Here is a 25,552-nt window from a genome sequence, read left to right as displayed (position 1 = left end):
CATTCAGAATTTCCAACATTATGTTTACTTTTAGTCATATTGTAGGTGTGATTCATCTCTCCTCATGGTTCCAAGTCTTCTCTTCCTGACCTCCCACTCTGACTCCCATTTGCTTCTCTCTCTTCTCCTCTGGACCAGGATGTCCCATCCTATTCTCTCCATTGCAGAGCATTGTCTGTTTGTTTTATTGAAAATACAGAGAACAAATGATAGAACATTTACACAAACTTGAGACAGGTGATGCTTAGAATAAACACAATGCAATGTCGGGATTGTAACCAGATAGTGAGGTAGAGAAATCAGCATTGGAATGAGCAGGGGAAAATTGTATACATTCCACAAGAACATTATACCAACAATCCAGTGATAACTAAAAGGTAACTGGCTTATATTAAAGGTAAAGAGAACACTTTTTCTCTGACTTCACATTGCATTGTCTTTTATATTGTATGAGATAATTCCCTTAAGGTTAGTAATTTTTGTCATATTTTGTGGAGATCCTGTTTTTGTCAGGATTCTTTATTATTGAGCTTTCAGTGAAAAACATGTTTTTACTCTGGCCTTCACTTGAAGGCATGGTTAGACAGGATGTATTGACAAGTTCACTTCCTTTTGCTTGTAACAGCAGGCAAGATGTTTTTGCCAAGTTCACTTTTTTGTGTAGTATTTAAATAAATGTAGTCTGTATATATGACACAGTACTGTGAAAGCAAAACTTTCAGGGTTAGAAAGAGGAAAGAAAGATGGGTGACTTCAGGACAAAATGAGATTTAAACTATTGGCTCCTCCAGAAGAGTTATATGTCCTTCCTAATGTTAATTTATTAGAAGAAGACTTTGAGAATAACTTAGATTCTGATGAGGTTGCAGAGTTAGAGGAAGAATAAGATAGGCAGAAAGAAGAAGATATAACTGTTTTTTATGGCTTTTAAATTATAGAGCAACCTGATGGACAGGGTAATATGGTGAGAGTCCATGCTCCTATATCTTTTAAACAATTAAAAACTGTATGTTCTCAATATGGTCCTACAGCACCTTTTACTCAAGTTTTGTTAGAGTCCTTATCTACTGAGGCCCTCTGCCCTGGTAACTGGATGCAATTTGCAAATGAATGTTTGACAGGAAAAGATAATTTATTATGGAAGTCAAGATTTGCTGAGCATTGTCAAGCAACAGCTAAAATCACTCCAGTTTAAAAATAAAAAATGGCAGCTTTTCAGTTTTTCCAGTAGGAAATCTAATGGTTAATTATGCTACAAAGCTTCTATGGTCACAAAAATCCAATTTTCAAAGAGTGAGGTCTTTTGTCCGTTTTGAATGTATAAGTTTACCACATTCAATATGTCTTGGTTTACTTAAGTTTTTGGAACCATTCTAAACAACAAAATGGACATTATTATATCCCAGAATTTAGAAAACTCAAATATGTTCATGCAACAATTGATACTCTTTGAGGATTTATCATGGCAACTCTTTTAGCAGGAGAAACCAACAAACACATTATAAGTCATTGCTGAAAATGTTTTGCTACAATTGGTATTCCTTCTATTATAAAGACTGATAATGGTACTGAATATATCAGTCAAGCTTTTCTGCGTTTTTTTGTGTGCAAAAGAATATAAGTCATAAAACAGGTATTCCATATAATCCTCAAGGTCAAGGGATTATGGAGTGTGCCCATGGATCTCTTAAGAACCAATTGCAAAAAATAAAAAGGGCGAGTTATATCCTCAAATGCCACAGCATTATCTTAATCATACTCTCTTTATTTTAAATTTTTTGAATGTGGGGATACAAGATTGTTCTATGGCATCTTAATACCAAAGATAATTACACCCAAGTAAAATGGAAATATCCAATTACTGGAATATGGCAAGGCCCTGACCCTGTATTAATATGGGGAAGAGGACATGTTTTTGTTTTCCATAAAACCCAGAAGGAACCAGGTAGATCTCAGAAAGGCTGGTGTGATTGGACTGAGATATTCCCCAGATTTTTCTTGCTGCTGACCATGGTGAATTCTGTCCTGATGGTGAATGGACAGCTATATTGGACTTATGCTCCTGACCCACCTTTGCTTCATTCTGCTCTGGAGAGAAACTTCTTAGATACAATGTGACTAGACTTGATTGGTTTGGTAATCAGGACCATTCTCAAAATTAAAAAGGTGACTGGCTATGGGACTTTGTTCTGATTGTGGTTTTCAGCAGACCTGTATTTAGGAGCTTTCCTTGCTTTGTTGTTCATAAATGTTATACAAGATTCAAACTTAAATGTTTCTTGCCAGAAATGTAAACTAAAAAATTGTATTTTTAAGCTTTGAAAGGGATGACAGGTTCTGGTTGTTTGACAGCCTTTCATCATGGTTTCTGTGTATGTTTCTCAGGCTCTGTATTTTGATAAGAGGTCATCTTCTAATTCACTTTTATGGATGTTATAGGAAGATTAAACTCCAGTCCCAATCCCTCCCTTCCTCCACCCTCTGCATGCATACCCTTCCCCAAGTCCACTGATAGGGGAGATCTTCTTTTCCTTTATTCTGATCCTAGTGAATTAGGTCTTATCAGGAGTGGCTGCATTGTCTTCTTCTGTGGCCTGGTAATGCTGCTTTCCACTCAGGGGGAGGTAATTAAAGACCAGGCCAATCAGTTCATGTCAGAGACAGTCCCTGTTCCTATTACAATGGAACCCATTTGGATACTGAACTGCATGAACTCCATGCATAGTCCTTGGTTGGAGTATCAGTCTCAGGAAAGACCCCTGTGCAGATTTTTTTCTATTGCTCTCCTCATTGAGTTTCTATCCTCTCCAGATCTTATTGTTTCCCACTTCTTTCATAAGATTCCCTGCACTCTGTCCAAAGGTTGCTCATAAGTCTCAGCATTGGCATTGAGATTTCACCTTACACCCATCAGAATGACTAAGATAAAAAACTCAAGAGACAACACATACTGGAGAGGTTGTGGAGAAATGGGAACCCTCCTTCACTGCTGGTGGGAATGTAAACTTGTACAACCACTCTGGAAAGCAATTTGAGGCTTTCTCAGACAAGTAGGAATAGTGCTTCCTCAAGATCCAGCTATACCACTCCTAGGCATATACCCAAAAGAGTCTCAAGTACACAATAAGGACATTTGTTCAACCATGTTTGTAGCACCCTTATTTGTAATAGCCAGAAGCTGGAAACAGCCCAGATGCCCCTCTGTGAAGAAATGGATGCAAAAATTGTGGTACGTCTACACAATGGAATATTACTCAGCAATGAAAAACAAGGAAATCATGAAATTTGCAGGTAAATGATGAGATCTGGAAAAGATCATCCTGAGTGAGCTTTCCCAGAAGCAGAAAGATGCACAAAGTATATACTCACTCATATAGACATATAATATAGGATAAACCTACTAAAATCTGTACATCTAAAGAAACTAATCAAGATGGAGGACTCTTGCTAAAATGCTCAATTCCTATTCAGAAAGGCAAAGAGGATGGACAACAGAAGATGGAGAAATGAGGGAACAAGTCAGGAGCCCGACACAGAGGACCTCCGAAAGGCTCTGCCCTGAAGACTATCAATGCAGAAACTACTTATATATTATTTCGCTTGAAAATTCATCAACACCGTTTTCAACTGTATAATGACTAAGGGTAACATTTTGAGGTTCTTACTTTATTGATTATTAATTAAACCTGTAAAATACACTGGTATGGTCATTGACTATTTTAAGAATGTGTAGATGGTTACATCCTTCATACCCTTGAAAGTTTGTTTCTTCGTTTTTGCATTAGGGATGGATCAATGGGGATTTGTATTGAGAAACTTTGTTTGAGTGGTTCTGTTATGTTGATTTATACCAGATTTTAAAGAAGCAAATTGCTCACTATACCTTTAATTTATTACTAGAATTTTTGAAAAATAGAAATACTAGTTTACTCCACCAGAGTTTATATCATTAAAAGACACACACAAATGTATAAAATACAGAGATATAGGATGAAAACCTGACTTGAAAGAATTAATAATGCATGTGTGTTTCTGTATATTTGTGTACATGTGCATATACTCTATCATTTTTGCTCTTTCTGCATAAATATGTCCATTTCTATCTCAATTTGTATGTCTGTTTTCATCTTTGAATTTACAAATCTGTGAGTTCAAAAACAAACCAGGTATGTAACTCAAGGAAGGTAGTAAAACAAAGTTAATTTAGAGGTGAAAAACTTTACTTCCAGATTTTAAACACAGATTTGCTAACATTTCCTAAGATGTGTAAATTTGGCAAATTATTGATCTAATTCAAGTAATTATAAATCAGTATATTAATAATATTTCATAGAGTTAGATGAAATTATATGTATAAAACACTTAGGATAATAAGTATCATATATATATATCCACCACAATATTTTTTTACATTTATTCTGTGGGGATACTCTACTCCTAGGCACACACTGTGACTGAACATAACTTGTCCCAAAAACTTGTCACTTTCATTGTTGATTTTAGGTTGTTTGATATGTAAATTATGCATTCAGTTGTTAATTCTTTCTTTTTTTTTCAATAATGAGATTTTATTGAAAAAGATATTTTAACACACAAATTAATATTTTCTAAGTCCTGCACTGTGCTGTACTGGGGTTATAAATTGTGTCATGTCTGTAGAGTAATATTCAAATACATGTGCACTGAAAAAGTAAAGTAACTTTTTTTTATTTTAATCATAGGTCATTCACTTGTATCCCAGACATGCCTCCCTCCTTCTTTTCCCCCCAATCCCACTCTCCCTCCCTCATCTTCTCCCTGCCCCCTTCCAAGTCCACTGATAGGGGAAGTCCTCCTCCCCTTCCATTCTATCCTAGTTTATCAGGTATCTTCAGGACTGGCTGCAGTGTCCTTATCTGTGGCCTAGCAAAGCTGCTCCTGCCTCGGGGGAAGGGGAAGCTCAATGAGCTAGTCATTGAGTTCATCTCAGAAATAATCCTTGTCCCCCTTACTAGGGAACCCACTTGGATACTGAGTTACCATGGGCTACATCCAAGCAGGGGTTTTAGGTTATATGTACACATGGTACTTGGTTGGAGAGATAGTCTCATAGAAGACCCTTGTGCCCTAATATATTTGGTTCTTGTGGAGCTCCTGTCGCCTCTAGGTCATTCTAACTCCACCTTCTTTCATATGATTCCCTGGAGTCTGCAGAAGTTTTGGTTATGAGTCTCAGTATCTGCTTTGATACACTGCTAGGTATAGTCTTTCAGATGCCCTCTGTGGTAGGCTCCTTCCTGTTACTTGTTTTCTCCTACTTCCAATATCAATCCCCTATGATTTTCTAGGTGAGGATTGATCATCTTTCCCTGGGTTCTCTTTCGTGTTTATCTTCTTTAGGTGTACAGATTTTGGTATGTTTATGCTGTCTCATCTTAAAGGTCTATTATCCAATTATAAGTGAATACATACCATGTGTGTCTTTCTGCTTCTGGGATACCTCACTCAGGATGATCTTTTCTAGATCCCACCATTTGCCTGCAAAATTCATGTTTTCTTGTTTTTGATTGCTGAGTAGTATTCCATTGTGTAAAAGTACCACAATTTCTGTATCCATTCCTCCACTGATGGACATCTGGGTTGTTCCCATGGCTGCTATGAACATGGTTGAGCAAATTCTTTGTTGTATATTTGAGCATACTTGAGCACCTTTTGGATATATGCCTAGGAGTACTACAGCTCTGTCTTGAGGAAGCGCTATTCATAATTGTGTGAGAAAGCACCAAATTGATTTCCAAAGTGGTTGTACAAGTTTATATTCCCACCACCAATGGAAAGGGTTCCCCTTTCTCCACAATCTCTCCAGCATGTGTTGTCACTTGAGTTTTTGATCTTAGCCATTCTGATGGGTGTCAGGTGAAATCTTAGAGTAGTTTTGATTTGCATCTCTCTGATAGCTAAGAATATTGAGCACCTATTTAGGTGTTTCTCTGCCATTCTATGTTCTTCTACAGAGAATTCTCTGTTTAGCTCTGTACCCATTTTTAATTGGATTGCTTGAATTATTGCCTTTTAACTTCTTTAGTTTTTTTTATATAAACTGGATATCAGCCATCTGTCAGATATAGGGTTGGTGAAGATCCTTTACCAGTCTATAGGCTGTCATTTTGTTCTGATGAGTTTCTTTTGCTTTACAGAAGCTTGTCAGTTTTATGAAGTCTCATTTATTGATTGTTGCTCTTAGAGCCTGTGCTCATGGTGTTCTGTTCAGGAAGTTGCTATCTTAATTCCATTGTGATTGAGGTCCAGCTTTAGTGCATGGTAGTCAGATAGAATATGAAGAGATTATTTCAATCTTCTTGTATCTGTTGAGGCTTGCTTTGTGACCAACAGTCTATTTTGGAGAAGTTTCCATGATGTGCTGAAAGAATGTATACTCTTTTAAGTTTGGGTGAAAAATTCTGTAGACACCTTTTAGGTACATTTGAATTAGGACCTCTGTAAGTGCCTTTATTTCCCTATTTGGCTTCTGTCTAAATGATTTGTCCCTTGGTGAGAGTGGGGTGTTTGTAGTCTCCACTATTAAGGTGTTAGGATCGATGTGTGATTTAAGCTTTAATAATGTATCATTTATTAATGTAGTCGCTCTTGTTTTGGGGGCTTAAATGTTCATAATTGTGATGTCCTCTTGGTGGATTTTTCCTTTAATGAGAATGTAGTGCCCCTCCTCATCTTTTTTGAATAATTTTGGTTTGAAAGTCTATTTTATTAGATATTTGGATAGCTACTCCAGTGTGTTTTGGGGTCCATTTGCTGAAAAAATAGTTTTCCAGCCCTTTACTCTCAGGTAATGTTTATGTTTGTTGCATAGGTGTGTTTCTTGGATGCAGCAGAATGTTGGATCTTGTTTCTGCAACAATTCTGTTAGTCTGTGTCTTTTTATTGGAGAGTTAAGTAAATTAATGTCGATAGATAATAGTGATCATTGAACGTGAGTTCTTATTATTGTGGAGTTGGTGATGTTACTGTGATTCATTGCTTGTTTTCTTCTAATTTTGTTGGGAAATTATCTATTCCATGTTTTCTTGGGTGTAGTTCTTTTCATTGGATTGGAATTTTCCTTCTTGTATCTTCTGTAGGGCTGGTTTACTGTTTAGATATTGTTTAAAATTAATTTTGTCATGGAATATTTTGTTTTCTCTATATTTGTTGATTGAAAGCTTTGCAGGGTATAGTCTGGGTTGGCATCTGTGGTCCCTCAAATCCTGCATGACATCTTCCCAGGCCCTACTGGCTTTCATAGGTTCTGATGTGAAGTCCAGTGTGATTCTGATAGGTGTACCTTTACATGTTACTTGGCCTTTTCCCCTTGCTGCTTTTAATATCTTTTTTGTTTGTTTTGTAGATTCTGTATAATATATCTACCACCATTTTAAAGGTGATCCTTCTCTTTCAGGTTCAGTTGAGGCTACTCTGATCACTCAGTGCTTACAAACAAGGTATCATCTATCTTTAGCTGAGCTGAGTAGTCATCAGTTTTAATAAAGTCTGCTATCATAGAAAAGGTGTTCAACATTAGCAGAAAGGTTTATCAAACCACTAACTGTTGAAATGGATCCCAACCCCACATTCTAGGGCAGAATATAGCTGACTTTACGCTATAAAAATTTAGCTGGTGATTCATACACTCTGTGTTGATCAGTGCTTAGGGCTGGATCTGAGATTTAACAAAGGTGTGAAATGTGTAAGAAATACATAATTTTGTTGTAATGACAGTGTCCTTTGCTTTACAGATGCTTTTCACTTCCATGAGGTCCCATTTATTGATTATGGATCTTAGAGCTTCTGCTGTTGGTTGTATGTTCAGGAAGTTGTCTCTGATGCTAATGAGTCAAGGCTCTTCCCTACTTTTTCTTTTAACAGATTTAGGGTGTCTGGTTTTATGTTGAGATCTTTGATCCATTTGGGCTTTACTTTTGTGCAACCTACAGACTGGCAAAAGATCTTCACCAACCCTATATCTGACAGAGGGCTAATATCCAAAATATATAAAGAACTGAAGAAGTTAAACTCTAACAAACCATGTAACCCAATTAAAAAATGGGGTGCCGGGCTAAACCTCTCCAGCATGTATTGTCACTTGAGTTTTGGATCTTAGCCATTCTGATGGGTGTAAGGTGAAATCTCAGGATCGTTTTAAAGCAAAAAGACACATATGTATGTACTCACTTATAAGTGGATATTAGACATATAATGTAGGATAAACTTACTAAAACCTGTACACTTAAAGAAGCTAAGCAAGAAGGAGGACACTGGGTAAGATGATCAATCCTCACTCAGAAGGACAAACAGGATGGACATTGGAAAGAGAAAATAGGAAACAGGACAGGAGCTTACCACAAAGGGCCTCTGAAAGACTCTACCTAGCAGTGTATCAAAGCAGATGTTGAGACTCATAGCCAAACTTTGGGCAGAGTACAGGGAATCCTATGAAAGAAGGGGATGATAGTAAGATCTGGAGAGGACAGGAGCTTCACAAGGAGAGGAACAAAACCAAAATATCTAAGCACAGGGGTCCTCTATGAGACTGTTTCTCCAACTAAGGACCATTCATGGATATAACCTAGAACTCCAGCCCAGATGTAGCCTGTGGTAGCTCAGTATCCAAGTGGTTACCCTGGTGGGGAACAGGGACTGTCCCTGACATGAACTCAGTGGCCGGCCCTCTGATCACCCCCTCCCTGAGAGGGACCTCCTGTATCAGTGGACTTGGAGAGGGATGTGGGAGGAGATGAGGGAGGAAGGGTGGGATTTGGAAGGGATGAGGGAGGGGTCTACAGCTGGGATACAAAGTGAATAAACTGTAATTAATATAAAAAAGAAAATTTAATTTAAAAAAAGAGATAGTGACACACTAGAAAATAAAGAGGAAACCTGTAGAATGGAAAAAAAATAAAGAGTGGAAACAACAAATGAAAAGAACTGTGCTGCAGTCAGAAATGCTGGAAAGGGAAGAGCCCTTAATATCATAGTAAGGGTCAATGGGCATGGAACATACCAAGAAAATGGTGCCATACAGTCACAACAGGATGGAGTCTCAGCACTGAGAGTGGAAAAGTGGCCTTTTCCCTAAACCAGAGTCTGTTTCCACATGTCGACTTCTCACAAAGGAAAATTTTTTTTCCAATGGAGTCTTTTTTGTTGTTGTTGTTTTTCTCTTTTTTTGTTGTTTTCTGTTTTTTAAATAATTATTTTAATTTTTTTTAGTATTAGTTACAGTTTAACTTTGTATCCCTGCTGTATCACAGTCCCTCATTCCCTCCCATTTTCACCCTCCCTTCCTTATCTTCTCCCTACCCCTTTCTAAGTCCACTGATATGGGAGGACTTCCTCCCTTTTCATCTGACATATTTTGTGAGACTGTATCTCCAACCAAGGACCATGTATGGATATAACCTAGAACCTCTGCTCGGATGTAGCCCATGGTAGCTCAGTATCCAAGTGGGTACCCTAGTAAGGGGAACAGAGATTATTTCTGACATGAACTCAATGGCTAGCTCTTTGACCTCCTCCCCCAACCCGAGGGAGGAGCAGTCCTGCTAAGCCACAGAGGAGAACATTTTTTTAAAGATTCATTTATTTTATGTATATGAGTGCTCTATCTGCATGTACACCATGGTTCAGAAGAGGGCATTAAAGTGTATAGATGGTCATGAGCCTCCTTTGTGGTTGCTGGGAATTAAACTCAGGACCTCTGGAAGAGCAAACTGCTCTTAACTCCTGAGCCATCTCTCCAACCCCTCAGCCCCTTCCAGTGTTACTTATTTATACAAACCACAATCAAGAGCAGGCCTCATGCCCAGTAGTATATAATGAATTCAATGGTACTTTGGGAGATATTTTGTCCCATAATATTTTGTTTGGGTAGTTTTTACTTTACTGAATTTTCAGTTTGCTGATATATTGTTATTTTTCCTTTTTTATGTTTTTTTTTTAATTCTGGTTTAATTGTGTTTTTTTTTTTCTTGTTTGGCTTTTTTTTTTTTTTTGCTTTTATAATTTGTCTGTTTGGAAGAAGGAATGGAATTAGGCAGGTACAGAAGTAGGAAGGTTCTAGAAGGAAACTATGATCAGAAGATATTGTATGAAAAAATGTATTTTCAGTAAGTGAAAAATGATAAAATGTGCTATTCTTTCACAAGGGCACAGTGGAGACTGCCAAGTAAACTAGAGGAAGGAAACAACTTTGATACAAACCTCAACATTTGGCAATATTTTCTTTGTGCCTACTTTCCTCTCACCCACCCCACTTTAATGCTCCTACCACTGAAGATGAACTTTGTCTTGTACTATATGCATATGAAATCTAGCCATATGATAATGTAAATGTGGGATTTACCATATTTTCCTTTCTTGCCTCAGGCTTGCAAATTCATCAATTAGACTGATCAAAGGTAGGAGGCTTCTTTTTTCTTTAATTTGAACATGCTTGGGCATCAGCAAAATAATATCATTCAGAGAATAAAGCCACGTGGTTCTATCCTAATGACAAAAGTTTGATTCCCAGGGCTACACAGTAGAAGGAAATAACCAAATCCTGTAAGTAATCCTCTGACTTTCACATGTATGCTATGTTATGTAAAGAAACACACACACACACACACACACACAAGAAATAAATTTAAAACAATACAAAAATGAAAAAAAGTAAAAGATTTAATAGAAAAATAAATCTATATATTTTCAAGTTGTTCAATATAGTATTGTATATGTTATATATTAAAAAATTCAAACTGATCAGCACATTCTTCACCATTAGTAGTTACAATATAATTGTAAAATGTAGAATTACCTGGGAGATGGCCCTATGGGAATACCTGTAATTATTTTAATTACATTAATTAAAATAGGAAGAATGATCTTAATTTTGAGGAGGACCATTCCTTAAACAGAAGATCTTGGACTATAAAATCTGGAGTGATCTAAACACTAGTATGTATTCATTGCTCTGTCCATTCACCATGACTTCCTCACTGTGGTCAACCTTTTCCAGCACTGTGAGTCACAATAATCCCTTTCTTACAGTATGCTAGCTACAATATTTTATCACCACAAGAGCAAAAGAAACTAAGAGACATACTTGATATTTTCTTCTGGTGATGACTGTTGACCTCCGTGATTTAAAACCAGAAGGAAGGTATGCTTTAAAAACAATGTGAATATCTTACCCCATGTCCACTCAATTGATTATCTTTTTTAGGTGTATAGATTTCATTATGTTTATCATATCTTATAGGTCTATATAAGTGAGTATATCCCATGTTTGTCTTTCTCCTTCTGGGATATTTCACTCAGAATGATCTTTTCTAGATCCCACCATTTGCCTGCAAATTTCATGATTTCCTCCTTTTTGATTGCTGAGTAGTATTCCATTGTATAAAAATACCACAATTAGACAGATGGGATGTGCATTGAACGTATGACAGGAGTCTACTGAGCGCATCTGAAAGACTCTAACTAGCAGTGTTTTCAAAGCAAAGACTCATGACCAAACCTTTGGCAGAGTACAGGGAATCATAAGAAAGAAGGGGAGTTAGTCTGATGGGGAAAGGATAGGAGCTCCACAAGGACCAAATATATCTGGGCACAGGGTCTTTTCTGAGACTGACATTCAACCAAGGACCATGTATGGACATAACCTAGAACCTCCACTCAGATGTAGCCTGTGGTAGCTCAGTAACCAATTGGTTTCCCAAAGTGAGGGGAACAGGGACTATTTCTAACAGGAACTCGATGACTGGCTCTTTGGTCTCCCCACCCCCGAAGGGAGGAGCAGTCCTGTTAGGCCACAGAGGAGGGCTTTGCAGCCAGTCCTGAAGATACCTGATAAAACAGGATCAGATGAATGGGGAGGAGGTCCCCCCCATCAGTGGACTTGGAAAGGGGCACAGTGGAGATGAGGGAGGGAGGGAGGGAGGGACTGGGGACTGGGAGGGAATGAGGGATCGGGACACGGTTGGGATACAGAGTTAATAAAATGTAACTGATAAAAAAAAAACAAAAAAAAAAAAAACAATGTGAATAGTGTCAAACAGACAAATGGAGAACAACTGACAACTTTGCTGGATCAGGAATTGCCTAAAAGACAAAGTTCTGACTGCAGTGTGTGTGTGTGTGTGTGTGTGTGTGTGTGTGTGTGTGTGTGTGTGTGTACATCTCTAGTGATCTTTAACTGAGCAGGAAAAGAACCACTCAAAAGGTAGATGGCACCATGCCATGTGCTGCTGTTCCAGATTGAATAAAAAGAAAGAATATGGAAGCCAGCAAGGCACTAACATTCATTGCTCTATTTCTATTTTTCCTCTTTTTAAAAAATATTTTTATTTATTATAATTTACTCACTTTGAATCCCAGCTGTACCCCCCCTTTTCATTCCCACCCAATCCCACCCTCCCTCTTTTCCTCCCATGCCCCTCTCCAAGTCTACTGATAGGGGAGGTCCTCCTCCCCTTCCCTCTGACCCTAGCCTATCAGGTCTCATCAGTACTGTCTGCATTTTCTTCCTCTGTGGCCTGGAAAGTCTATTCCCCATCAGTGGGAGGTGATCAAAGGGCCAGCCACTGTGTTCATGTCAGAGGCAGCTCCTGTTCCATTTACTAGGGTACCTACTTGTAGACTGAACTGCCATGGGCTACATCTGTTCAGGGATTCTAGGTTATCTCCATGCATGGTCCTTGGTTAGACTATCAGCCTCAGGAAAGACCCTTGTGCCCAGATTTTTTGGTTCTGTTGCTCTCCATGTGGAGCTCCTATCTCCTCCAGGTCTTTCTATCTCACCCTTCTTTCATAAGATTCCCTGAACTTTGTCCAAAGTTTGGCTATGAGTCACAGCATCTGCTTTGATACACTGCTGGGTAGAGTCTATACCCAGCATAGAGGTATATAGAGCATATATAAGAGGCATATATCCTAAAGATGTTCAAGCACACAAGGACATTTGATCATAATAGACAGAATCTGGAAACAATGCAGACATCCCTCAAATGAGGGATGGATACAGAAATTGTGGTGTATTTACACAATGGAATACTACTCAGAAATTAAAAACAAGGAAATCATGAAACTTGCAGGCAAATGATGGGAACTAGAAAAGATCATCCTGAGTGAAGTATCTGAGAAGCAGAAAGTGAATGTTATATATTCACTTGTAAGTGGATATTATATAATTCAGGGTAAACATACTAAAATCTGTACACCTAATGAAGCTGAGCAAGAAGGAGGACCCTGGGTAAGATGTTCAATCCTCACTCAGAAAGGCAAATTAGATAGACATTGAAAGAGGGAGAAAACAGGGAGCAAGACAGACGGCTACCATAGAGGGCCTCTGAAAGGCATCCCCTTCTTTATGTTAGGAAATTTTTCTTCAATTATTTTGTTGAAAACAGTTTTGGAGCCCTTGACCTGGGAATCTTCTCCTTCTTCTATTTCTGTTATTCTTAGTTTGGCCTTTTCATAGTGTACCAAATTTCCTGGGTGCTTGTGCTAGAAACATTTTAGGGTGACAATGTTTTTGAGTGATGTATAGATTTCTTCTATTCCATCTTCTATTCCTGAAATTCTCTGTTTCATCTTTTGTGTTCTGTTGGCAGTGTTTGTATCTGTAGTTTGTTTTCTTACCTAGGTTTTCCATCTCCAACATTTTCTCAGTCTGTGTTTTCTTTATTGATTCTATTTCCATTTTCAAGTCTTGATCAGTTTTGTTAATCTCTTCACCTGTTTGGTTGTATTTTTCTGTATTTCTTTAAGGGAATTTAGTAATTTCCTCTTTAAAAACCTCTATCATCTTCACAAGATTAGATTAAAGGTCATTTTCTTGTGCTTTATTTGCATTTGGGTATCCAGGGTTTGCTGTAGTCGGATATCTGTGTTGTGGAGGTATCATACTGCCCTGGGTCTTGTTCATTGTGTTCATATTCTGGTCTTTAGCCATCTGTTTCTGTCTGGTATTGGCAGGCCTCCATTATTGCAGGTAAATTTGTGGGCCAGAAAACGGAGCACAGGGGAACAGGTGCAGTTTAGCACTGTTGGGAGTATTTAGGGCCAACAGGCAGGCAGGAAATTAGGGAAAGGGGTCTCTCCTGGAATTTCCTGATTGCAACAGGCCTCTGAGAATGCCAGTAGAGCTTTGGGCCAAGAAATGAAGTGCACTGGGTACAGGGTCAAGCTTACTGCGGCTGGGTTTGTGGTGAAGGTGAGAAACTCAGCTGCCAGGGTTTTGGAGTGTAGGGGTCTCACCTGGCCATCCTGGGTGGCAGCAGGCCTCCAGGGATGCAGGTATAGCTGTGGAACAGGGAATAGAGTATCAAGTACCAGACATTTTACATGCATGATTTTTAATGGCAGGTTCCAGTCTGTATCCAAGCATATCTTTTTACCTCTATCATATTTATGTAGCATTAATCTCACAACAGAACAACTACAAATTTGACAAGAGCACAGTTATAGTAATGTCTCTACCTTCCTATTTTATGGTACTACTATCAACTTTTATTACCAATCTCATATGAGGAAGCTGAATTACCCATCAATGGTATCCAGAAAAAACTTCCCATTTTGTTTGCAATAAATATTAAAGATACAGTTTCTTTTCCATTCCATCTCATTGAAGTACAAATGAACTAGGCTAATCAAGATGATATTCAAAAGAAAGTTTAAGACTATGTTCTCTAGATGATGCAATGAAATCTCCTCAGGAGCTCCAAACTGAGAGGGACACTGAGGCCAGACTAATTATGTTCCACCATATTTCCTAGACTATTCCCCAAAATAAAAGGAGGAAACCCACATGCAGCACCAAGAGATGCTCCCCCTCCCCTGGCATTGGAAGTTGTATTCACATCCCTCCAAAATAAATATAACTAATACTTGCAAAACTTTTCCCATGGAAACAAAATAGTTTTACAGAAAAACTAATTTTAGAATAGGTAAGTTTAGGTGAATGAGTCTTCTATAGCTTTGAAACCAAAAAGAGAGAATTTTGGTTTATATATAAAAGTCTTTTATGGTTTCAATACTTCAATAGTCCTCACTCTTGACCTAAGACATAATTGAGTGAAACGTTCTTCATTCTTCTGGGTCACACTGATGGCAAGGCTGATAGATTTTAGGTGACTAAATCTCTAATGTGGCATCTTTGTAAAACAATAAAAAGTCTTCATTTAGGACAATTCAGAGCCAGTTTCTTTAGTTCAAAAACTGGAGCCATCAAAATGAGTTATCTTATGTAAAAGAAGAAAACCACAGCTTTGGCTGTATATAATGGCTATATCCAATCTTACTTTCATCTCTGAGCATCACTATAAATCTTTGAGGCTGTAATTCTGAAAACCTATTCTATGACAATGACCTTTTGGCCTTGTCTTTCTCCTCTCCTTACATCTTACTTTTACATGTCCTCCAACATAATAAGCCTGCCACCACTAATGTTCTAAAGTAGTAATTGTTCCTAATTGGTAGGGAGGCGACAGAGCATTCTGGTAATGTTGTGAAACTGTAAGAAAGGGGGAGTGAGAACATTCACAGACCCAGCAGTAATTATCCACTAATTTGGCCTGTTTGTGTGGGGACAGCTCATTATAGCCCTTAAGAAACCTCAGAATAAAGAGGGAAAGTAGGTAGGAGGCAAGGTTAAATAATTAGTGTTCTGCGGGGATTTTTTTTTTTCTTTTAAAGATTCAAAGAGTGAGATTAAGGATAGGCAATGTGACCAGAGTAACAATTAAGAATTGGTAGAATGTTTGGAACAACTGAGTTTTATGATTTGCGTTTGAAGGGGTAAGATGAAGTCCTGAATTGGGGCATAAAAATAACATCCTGCCAATTTTATTACACTCTTCCAATTATTATGACCCTCATCATCCTGTTTTATTTCATGGTACAGATCTCATGCTTAATAAAACCAGTTATTCTCATGAGTACTGAAAAGATTTTCAGTTTCATAAACTAACGTACACAATGTGTTCTTACTATTTTATCTTTAGAATTTAAAAACATATGAGGGGCTTAAAACTTGTGTTCATCATGCACAGGCAGTAAAACAAAACTTTTAAAATAAATGTTCAATTATTGCTGTGTAATAAGTCTGAATGTCTACATTTCTCATGTATTTTCACATGTGTCCATATTTTAATACATATACAAACCAATTTAATAAATAGTTTTTATTGAATATTTTAAAGATTTAAAACTTCCCCATATGAAGAACCTACTTATATTCACCTTTATATCCACTTGAATCTTTGGAAATGAAATGTTGCTTTGTTTTGTTTTCTAGCTCATTTAGGCCAAATAAGGCAAGTGAGTATTCGTCAGTTAAATGACTGGTATAATTTAAAAGTCTTAGAAACTATGCATATATGGTTTAAATATGTAGTCATTGAAGGACTTTAAAACAATCCAGGATATTATAAACCTCTTCACTCATTTAATAATACATACTCCTGTGGTATATAAAGCAAAGAATTATATTGATCCAGTAATATGGTATTCAAGCTGCAAATAATAAACACCTTATCCTTATAAATAAAAAAAAATAATTTTTGTCTTTTTAAAACATTTATTTTTTATTAATTACAGTTTATTTACTTTTTATCCCAACTGTAGTACCCTCCCTTGTCCCCTCCTAATTCCACTCTCCCTCTATCTTCTCCACCCATGCCCCTCCCCCAGTCCACTGATAGGGGAGGTCCTCTTCCCCTTCCATCTGATCCTAGTTTATGAGGTATCATCAGAAATGGCTGCATTGTCTTCCTCAAGGCCTAGTATGGCTTCTCCCCCACCCCCACAGAGGGAGGTGATCAAAGAGCAGGCCACTGAATTTATGTCAGAGACAGTCGCCGTTCCCCTTACTAAGAAACGCACTCCTAGGCATATATCCAAAAGTATACAACAAGGACATTTGCTCAACCATGTGTGTAACAGCTTTATTTGTAATAGCCAGAAGCTGGAAACAACCCAGAAATTGTGGTACATTTACACAATGGAATACTACTTAGCATTTAAAAACAAGGAAATCTTGAAATTTGCAACCAAATGGTGGGAACTGGAAAAGATCATCCTGAGTGAGATATCCCAGAAGCAGAAAGACACACATGATATATACTCATTTATAAGTAGATATTAGACATATAATATAGAATAATCATACTAAAGAAACTAAAGAATCACATCTAAAGAAACTAATCAAGAAAGAGGACTCTGGCTAAGATGCTCAATCCCCATTCAGAAAGGCAAAGAAGATGGACATCAGAAGAGGGAAAAAACAGGGAACAGGACAGGAGCCCACCACAGAGGGCCTCTGAAAGATTTTTCCCTGCAGGGCATCAAAAGCAGAGGCTGAGAATGATAGCTAAACTTTGGGCAGAGTACAGGGACTATTATGAAAGAAAGGGGAAATAGAAAGACCTGGAGTGGAAAGGAGCTCCTCAAGGAGAGTAAACAAAATAAAACAAAACAAAACCAAACATCTGGGCACAGGGCTCCTTTCTGAGGCTGATACTCCCACCAAGGACCATTCATGAAGATAACCTAGAACCCCTACACTGATGTAGCCCAGGGCAGCTCAGGGCCCAAGTGAATTTTTGTCTTTTTTAATACAAAGAAATCTTTCCTAAGTATGTACTACCTTGGAAAAGAGTAGTGTAAGCTTGTAAAAAGAGAATCATGATGCCAGATTAGATCCTTGAAACATTATCATTAGTGTTTATAAAAATAATCCACCTGGGCTATAAACTACACATAACAACTAGGTTAACAAGTTTTTTTTCTTTTTTTTTTTAAATGAAGGATTTCATTGTTTTAATGATTAAATTATTTGTTATCGTTTCCCTTCTTTTGAAAGAGCATGCTGACAATATACAGTACTACATCATCACTCTTGAATTGTAAGAAACATACAAGCAACCCCGTGGAGGAGGGGAACGAGATTGGAGGAATCAGAGAGGATAGTGGACACCAAGAGAACATGACTCCAGACTAGGCAGTGCTCACACGAGCCCAGCAAGACTGAAGCGCAAGCCTGGAGCCTCTATGGGTCTGCACCAGGCACTCCGCATATATGTTATGGCTGGTGTTTTGTGGGACTTTTAGCAGTGAACACAAGTGTATCTCTAACTATTTTGCCTGCTCTTGAGTCTCTTTTTCTTCTTTTCGATTACCTTGTTGAGCCCTGACAGTAGGACTTTTGCTTTGTCTTAAGGTATCTTGTTTTGTCCTGTTTGACCATTATCTCTTGGAAGCCTGCTGTTACCTGAATAGGAAACAAAGAGAGAATGGATCTGGAGGAGAAGGGAGGTAGGGGTGATCTGGAAGGAGTTGACAGAGAAGAAACTGTGGTTGGGCTATACTGTGTGAGAGAAAAATCTGTTTTCAATAAAAAAAAAAAAACAAAACACCTGACTAAAAGATTCAAAACAAGAGAAAAAAATTACTTCATGAGAAATGTTCAAATATTTTAAGTACTGAATTAGAGTAGTAAATTATATTGATAACTATGTATGGCATTAGGCCATTTTTTGTTTTTTGTGATTGAACATAAAAATTGTGTTCATGAGTATTTATCTGTACATGTATATGTGCACCATGTAGATCCGGTAACTGGAGATAACAGAAGAGTGAGCTGGATAGCCGGAAACTGGAGTTACAGATGGTTGTAAGCCATCATGGAGAAACAGGAACCTAAACCTATATCCTCTGTAAGAACACCAAGGTTTTTAACCAGACCTATTTCTGTTGCCTAAGTTTTTTCCTTAATATGTATGTATATATATGCATAAATAATTATTTTTTAAAATTAAATATAATTACATCTCCATCAATTTATTTCATGTTTCCCAATCACTTCATCTTAAATTCATAACCTTTTTTCCTTTAGCTTTTATTCCTACATATTAGTAGAAATGTGTACATATATAAATACAAGCTGCTGAGTCAAATATGGTTGCTTAAATGTATACAATATCAGACGATCACTTGGAATTATTTCACCAATTAAGGGGTTCATCCCTGAGAAGACTAATTCTTCCCCTCTTAACAATTCTTAGTTACCTATGGTTTTTGACCTGGGGTGGAGCCGCATGAGATTTCTTTTTTTTTTTTTTTTTCAATGCAGTTTATTCAGGAACCTTGAACAATCATCTGACCCTGGGGAAAGCCAGCCCACAGCTTAAATAGCCTTCTTTATTCTACAATAACATAGCTATTGGTGCTGTCCATGTTCCAGGCCTATTTATGCAGACATCTTGTTGAAATACCATGTATATATCTTTCCTATCAGTTCTAGGCTACACTATCTCGCAGTATGATTGCTGGTCCTCTAGCTCTAACAGTCTTCCTATCACCTCTTCCATAATTTTTCTTGAGCCTAAGCTTTGTTTTAGATGTATCCATTAGGACTGTTAAAACCAAAATCAGTTGTTCTCTGAATATTGGCTAGTTGTGGGTTTCTGTAATGGCTTATTCTTTTGTAAAGAGAAAGGAGGAAGGTACATCTACCTGTAGGTGTGAGGATAGGTAGAACACAGCTAAGAATTACCCTGGTTTAGTAAAGTGGTAGTTGTAGGTTATTTTCTAAGATCCATGACATGACTAGTTCTGGATAATTAGGTAGGTTTCCTAAGCAAGTACTAAGCTAGAACTTAGCTAGGATTCCTTAGCTAGTATTAAGCAGGATTTACCTCCCTTTACATGAGCCTTCAGTCTAATTAAACAGTTGTTATTGTCAAGATCTCTGCATCACATCTGTATCTTTAGGAATATATTGACATGTTGGTCACTGTGGTTCATAGACATGGTTACTTCATAGAACTGTGTGTTCCTTCCCATCTTCCGAAGCTTTCCTAGCACCTTCAAGGACTAAGAAGACAAACTTCAGAAAGGAGGCTTTCACATTAGAACAAACTCAGATCTTCCAGGTCGTGTCCTTGCTGAGACCTAATAAGCTAGGGTCAGATAGAATGTTAGGAGGTCTTCCCATATCAGGGGACTAGGGAAAGAGCATAGGGGGAGAAGAGGGAGGGGGCTGCAGCAGGGATACAAAGTGAACAAATTATAATAAATAAACATATAAATTAAATAAAATTTATAATTAAAGATAACTTAAAATAACAGGTTCAAAGACTTTCCTGAGTTTTTCAGTTTGACCACATTTCCTATCCTACCAATAAGAACACAGGTTTATTGTTTTATCTAATTCATTGAAATTATCCATTTTTACTGATATTAAAGTATACATCTTTATATCAATATTTCTTATGCATATGATTTGTTAGCTAATGTTTTACAGTACTAAGTCTATGTGACAAGTGATTGTTTTTGTCCAAATACTAATGCTCACCAACTACACACTGTGTCCAATTGTACTTTCTAAGATCTCTTCCAGTTAGTGTGAAACCAGGTGCATTCTTTTTAATGTGCTAAATGAATACATATTAAGCTTCACTTTTAGAGAAATTGAGAGGGAGTTTAATTGATTAACTTTATTGCAATAATACCTATTTTGAAAACCCTGAAATTTCTATGAATTCATGCTACCATTGACCCAGATTCTAGTCTCTGCTTTCAGAGTATTGGTATCCTGAATTTTCTATCAATATAAAATGGAATTTACTTGGTGAAAAGAAAAATATGTGCTTTCTTATGCCACTGATATGTATATATTTAATACCACTTTATAGCCTGGCTTTCCTTAAGTGTTAATAAGTATTGTAGCAATTTGTTGTTCTAAAGTTCATCACTATAGCAAAACTAATCTACAACTGAAGTTATTTCATATTCGAAGATGAGAAATTAGATTAGAATTAAAAATAAAATTCATTCATTGACATAATCTAGAATCCTTGCTCAGATGTAGCCCATGGCAGCTCAGTATCCAAGTGGGTTCTCTAATAAGGGGAACAGGAACTGTCTCTGACATGAATTCAGTGGCTGGCTCTTTGACCCCCTCCCATGGGGGAGCAACCTTGCCAGGTCACAGAGGAAGACAATGCAGCCTAATGAAAATGCAGTCCTAATGAGACCTGATAAGCTAGGGTCAGATGGAAGGGGAGGAGGACCTCAACTATCAGTGGACTTGGAGAGGGGCAGAGAGGAGATTAGAGAGGGAGGGAGAAAATGGTATTGGGATTGGGATTCGTAGAGAATGAGGGAGGGAGCTACAGCTGGGATACAAAGTGAATAAATTAATATAAAATAAAATTTTAATTAAAAAATCAAATTCAGTTTAATATATAATGAACTTTTAAAATTTAGTGGTGTAAGAGCAATTGTCTTAGTAACCAAAACTTCTAATAAAGTAAATAAGATATTTGAAGGTACTAAAGCAACCTATTAGAAGAGATTTCCCCATACCATATCATGTTTCTTTCTTTTTCTTTTTTAAACAGACAGGCAAGAGGCACATAACTAAATACAACACGTGTAAAAACAAGTGCATCTTTTCTCAGTTGCAAGAAATGGGAAAAAAGAAGATTTGAATGCAGATTAGTTAAGCAACCAGGATAAGTTAAAAAGGAAGAATGGCTAGAGATCTTGTAGACAAATTGACATGCACTATTTAAAGAGCAGCCCTATAAATATCTCAATTAAGTGAGTTTTACAAAAACAGTGGAGGCCAGAATGCCATCTTTATAAAACTTAGAGAAAATAAATGCTAACCTTGAGCTATATATACATATATACATGTAAGTATGTGCAAATATATATAGAGAGACAGACAAAGACAGTCAGAATGAGAGACAGACAGAAACAGTGTGTGTGTTAAAAAATGGAGCGATACTTATAACAGGGAAATAATGCTCAGGAAAACAACACCAGGAGCCAACACATAAAAAACATGCACTGACTATTTTAGTTGCTCCTTTTGGAATTGTGAACCAGTGAATTCCCATATACTCTAAAACATTACAGATTATTTTCATTGCTCTTATTATACTTCCATAACTTGGTGATAAGGCCTTATTTCTGAAGATACCACATGCTTAAGTAATAGTAAAATCAAGTTTGTACGCTCATCAAGACTCTGCCCATTCTGGTTTGCTTTGCTAGTGTTGCAAATTGTGATGTAACCTACCAGAGGATAAAGCAAACCAACCATGAAACACATCTGTATATTCTGCCAGTTACAGTGACTCACTTGATGAGACATGCCCACTGGTGCATTAGTAGATGGATATCCTGGGACGAGGCAACCAACTTCTAAGTATATTTAGGTTCAACTCCACAAAGTAAAGCCTGCACATACCTGCCACCATTATTGTGCCAAAGCCTATGGCTGAATGGAACATAGGCTATCAGGTAGAGCTTACTGCTAAAATGACACTAAATGGTACAGTATTACACCAACACAGCAATTCATTCTTCAACTTTCATCTAAGAAGCTTCTGTTTGTAGTAGATGGTGATTGACACAGCGGGCCACAAGTAGTCAAGGTGAGCTGAAGACTGCTGAAGATTCAGTCCTAAAGGGAACATAAGAGTCCAACTATCAAGCAAGTCCCACCTACAGGGGGCATTGCAGAAGAGGTGGTGGAAAGAGTGTAAGATTTATTAAAGAATAAGGAAGGAAATGTTCTAACTAGAGGAGACAAAGAATATATGAAATTATGACTATAAAGAAAAAAACAGATTAATATTATATTAAACATAAATAATCTCAATACATGGATTAAAATATGTCCTAAATGAACTAAAATGGAAAGTCTAATTATACAATGTTTAACTAGATTTATTCTAACTATAAAAATGAATAAGCACCCAACTAATATATAAGCTAAGTAATATATGACAAAAGAAAACTCTTGTTGATTTACTAATGTCAGGAAAAAAGATATTCAACAAATCAAGCCAGCTATAACTTTGGTAAATTCATTACATTTGAATTAACATGCAATCAAGGAAACACAGACATTCTAAATGTGTCAGTACTTAATAACATAGCTAATAGTGATGTTATGCAAAAAATATCTAAATTGAAAGAGTAACAAAAAATTCACATCAGGGTTAAAAACTTTCTAGCTTCTTATAATGCTTATGATAGAAGACAAACCATGCCAATAATCAGAAAAAAGAAAAAAGAGAATTCACTAATCTGATCTAGTTGGTGTTGGTAGAATAATGTAGCTAACAACAGACCATATATTTAAAAATATTGATTTAAGAAGTTCTTAATTTCACAAAATGTCTGATACTAAAGGAAATCTCATCAAAATGCAACACACATTCAAGTACTCTATTATTTTAGAAAAATTGAAGTTCCAAATATTTTTGGGTACTAAAATTATATTTCAGATACTCTCATAAAGGATAATATGCCAACACCTGAAATGAAAAAAATGGACATAATTTCACATTTTATGGTAAATAGAACCCTAATGTATAGTATTTTGAAAAATTATTCCTCCAATACAGTTCAGAAATAAGAGAAAATATACAAATTATTTCAAAATTAATGTCAGAAAAATGAGAATTAGTAAATCATAATGAAAGAAATGCATTGAATTAAAACATGCTCACAAATAGAAATAAAAAATTCAAATTTTCCTTCAATGTTCGTTAAAATGAGTGAGTTATGCCATATGGTAATTAAAATGGAAAAAGTATCACTATGTCAACATGAAAAATCTTTTAAGAGCAAGACTGAGTAAAAGCAACAAAAGTAAATTCTGTGTAAATCCATTTACACACAGAAAAGAAACAAAAACAATATACAACCTTAAAATTCATACAAGTATTTACTATCGAGAATGGCAGTAATGAAAAGAGAAAGGTGGGTTTTGTGGGATATTGGCACATACTTTTCACCTGTCGTTTTTTTTTTTTTATCCTGGTGCACTCATATTTTAGCATTCATTAGTGTTGCTAATAAAAACATGTGAATGTTCTGTATAAATCAGTAATTCTAAGTAACTTTACCCCCACCCCTAGAGGACATCCACAGTCTATAGAGACTTCTTATTTCTTTCAATTTTGTGAATGTACTACTGGCATCTAGTGGGCAGAAGCTGGGATGCTGCTAAGTGTACCATGGAACAGGAGGCAGTATCCGAGTTCAAAATGCCAGGAATTCATTGCTAAGAAAGTCTCATGCATATCATAGAAAGTAACACAAATTTATTAAAATAGGGTCATGCAAATGCACATAGATAACGTAGGCTTTTGTGAAATACATAAAAGATCAGCACTATCAATTGATGCTATATAGAAAATTAATTAATCTTAGAAAATATAGAGAATTAGTACATTGAAATCATGCAATGTTAGTGGCAATTTTTGGATTTCTGAAAGACCCAATAATACTTACGAATTTAAATTTGTTGTGCATTCTGTATTTATTTGTAATTCATACATAAGGATTCTAATGGGTCTCTAAAATTACATGAGCTATAAGACAAATATCACAAATATAACAATAAACTGAGAATCTTGAGTTTATAATTTTTATATCAGAGAAGTAAAACATAGGCAATCTTTGCCATCTGATGAAGTGCAGCATTCTAATTATTCACATATTTGCTCCTAACAGTTCATTTTAAAAGAAAATTTCACATGGAAAATCTATAGTGTCATATTGTCAATATAATAGTGACATTAACATTTTATTCTGGATGGTTTCTGCATGCCACAGTGTACATGGAAGGTCAGAGGACAGCTCTCTAAAGTTGTTTCTCCCTGCTATCTGGTGGGGCCTGTATGCAAGTTCCTCTGCCTCTGAGCCATCTCACTTGTACTGATTGTCAACTTTCTAAAGAAACTGGAGTTTCTAAAAAATGTGACTTTATCTTTGTTAAACCACATATTAATGAAATTAAGGTAGAGGCACAATACAGGCAAGGATGGAAGTCGTTTTGTAGGTCCAAGGAGAGTGATGAGTTTGGGGTGGCTGTGTCTATTAAGGGCTAAGGTACAGATCAAAATCTCCTTTTCAGGGTTTGACTCACTAAAATGATCCCTTCCAATAATAAGCCAAATCTGGACTACCACCTATTTAAATATCTGAAATTTAATTTGTACATATCTGTCTAACTACAGACTATCTTGGCATTCATGCTATACTGGTATGAGTGAGTGGTTGCAATGAATATAAATGTTCCAAAAGTTTAAAATATTCACTTTGGGAGCCTTTTTCAAAATAGCTGACTGATAATCTACAGAGGAAAGAACTCAATATTTTCCCCATATCAACAATATGGGCTAACATTTTGATAGGCAGTATCTCTGATAGTTTAAATTCTGTTAAAACAGGAAGTAGTGATATGTTGCCTTATTAATTACAGAGTAGCACAACAACTTATAAAATCTGGAAAGTTGCCATGTATTCTATGTAAGTAATCCAACAAATTCAGAATATGAAATAGAATCTCATCTTTATATTAATATGGTCAATAAATCCTTGAAAAAGTATTCCTATGCTAAACTTACAAAAATATAAAATCCAAGACTCCCATCTTCCTATGAAGGATTTTGTAAACAAAATTAGAGATACTGATTATCTGATGATAAAATACATTGCTTGTAGGCTG

Source organism: Meriones unguiculatus, chromosome 5 (genome assembly GCF_030254825.1).
Source record: "Meriones unguiculatus strain TT.TT164.6M chromosome 5, Bangor_MerUng_6.1, whole genome shotgun sequence".
In the NCBI taxonomy this organism is placed as follows: domain Eukaryota; kingdom Metazoa; phylum Chordata; class Mammalia; order Rodentia; family Muridae; genus Meriones; species Meriones unguiculatus.
This window is presented reverse-complemented; position numbering follows the sequence as displayed.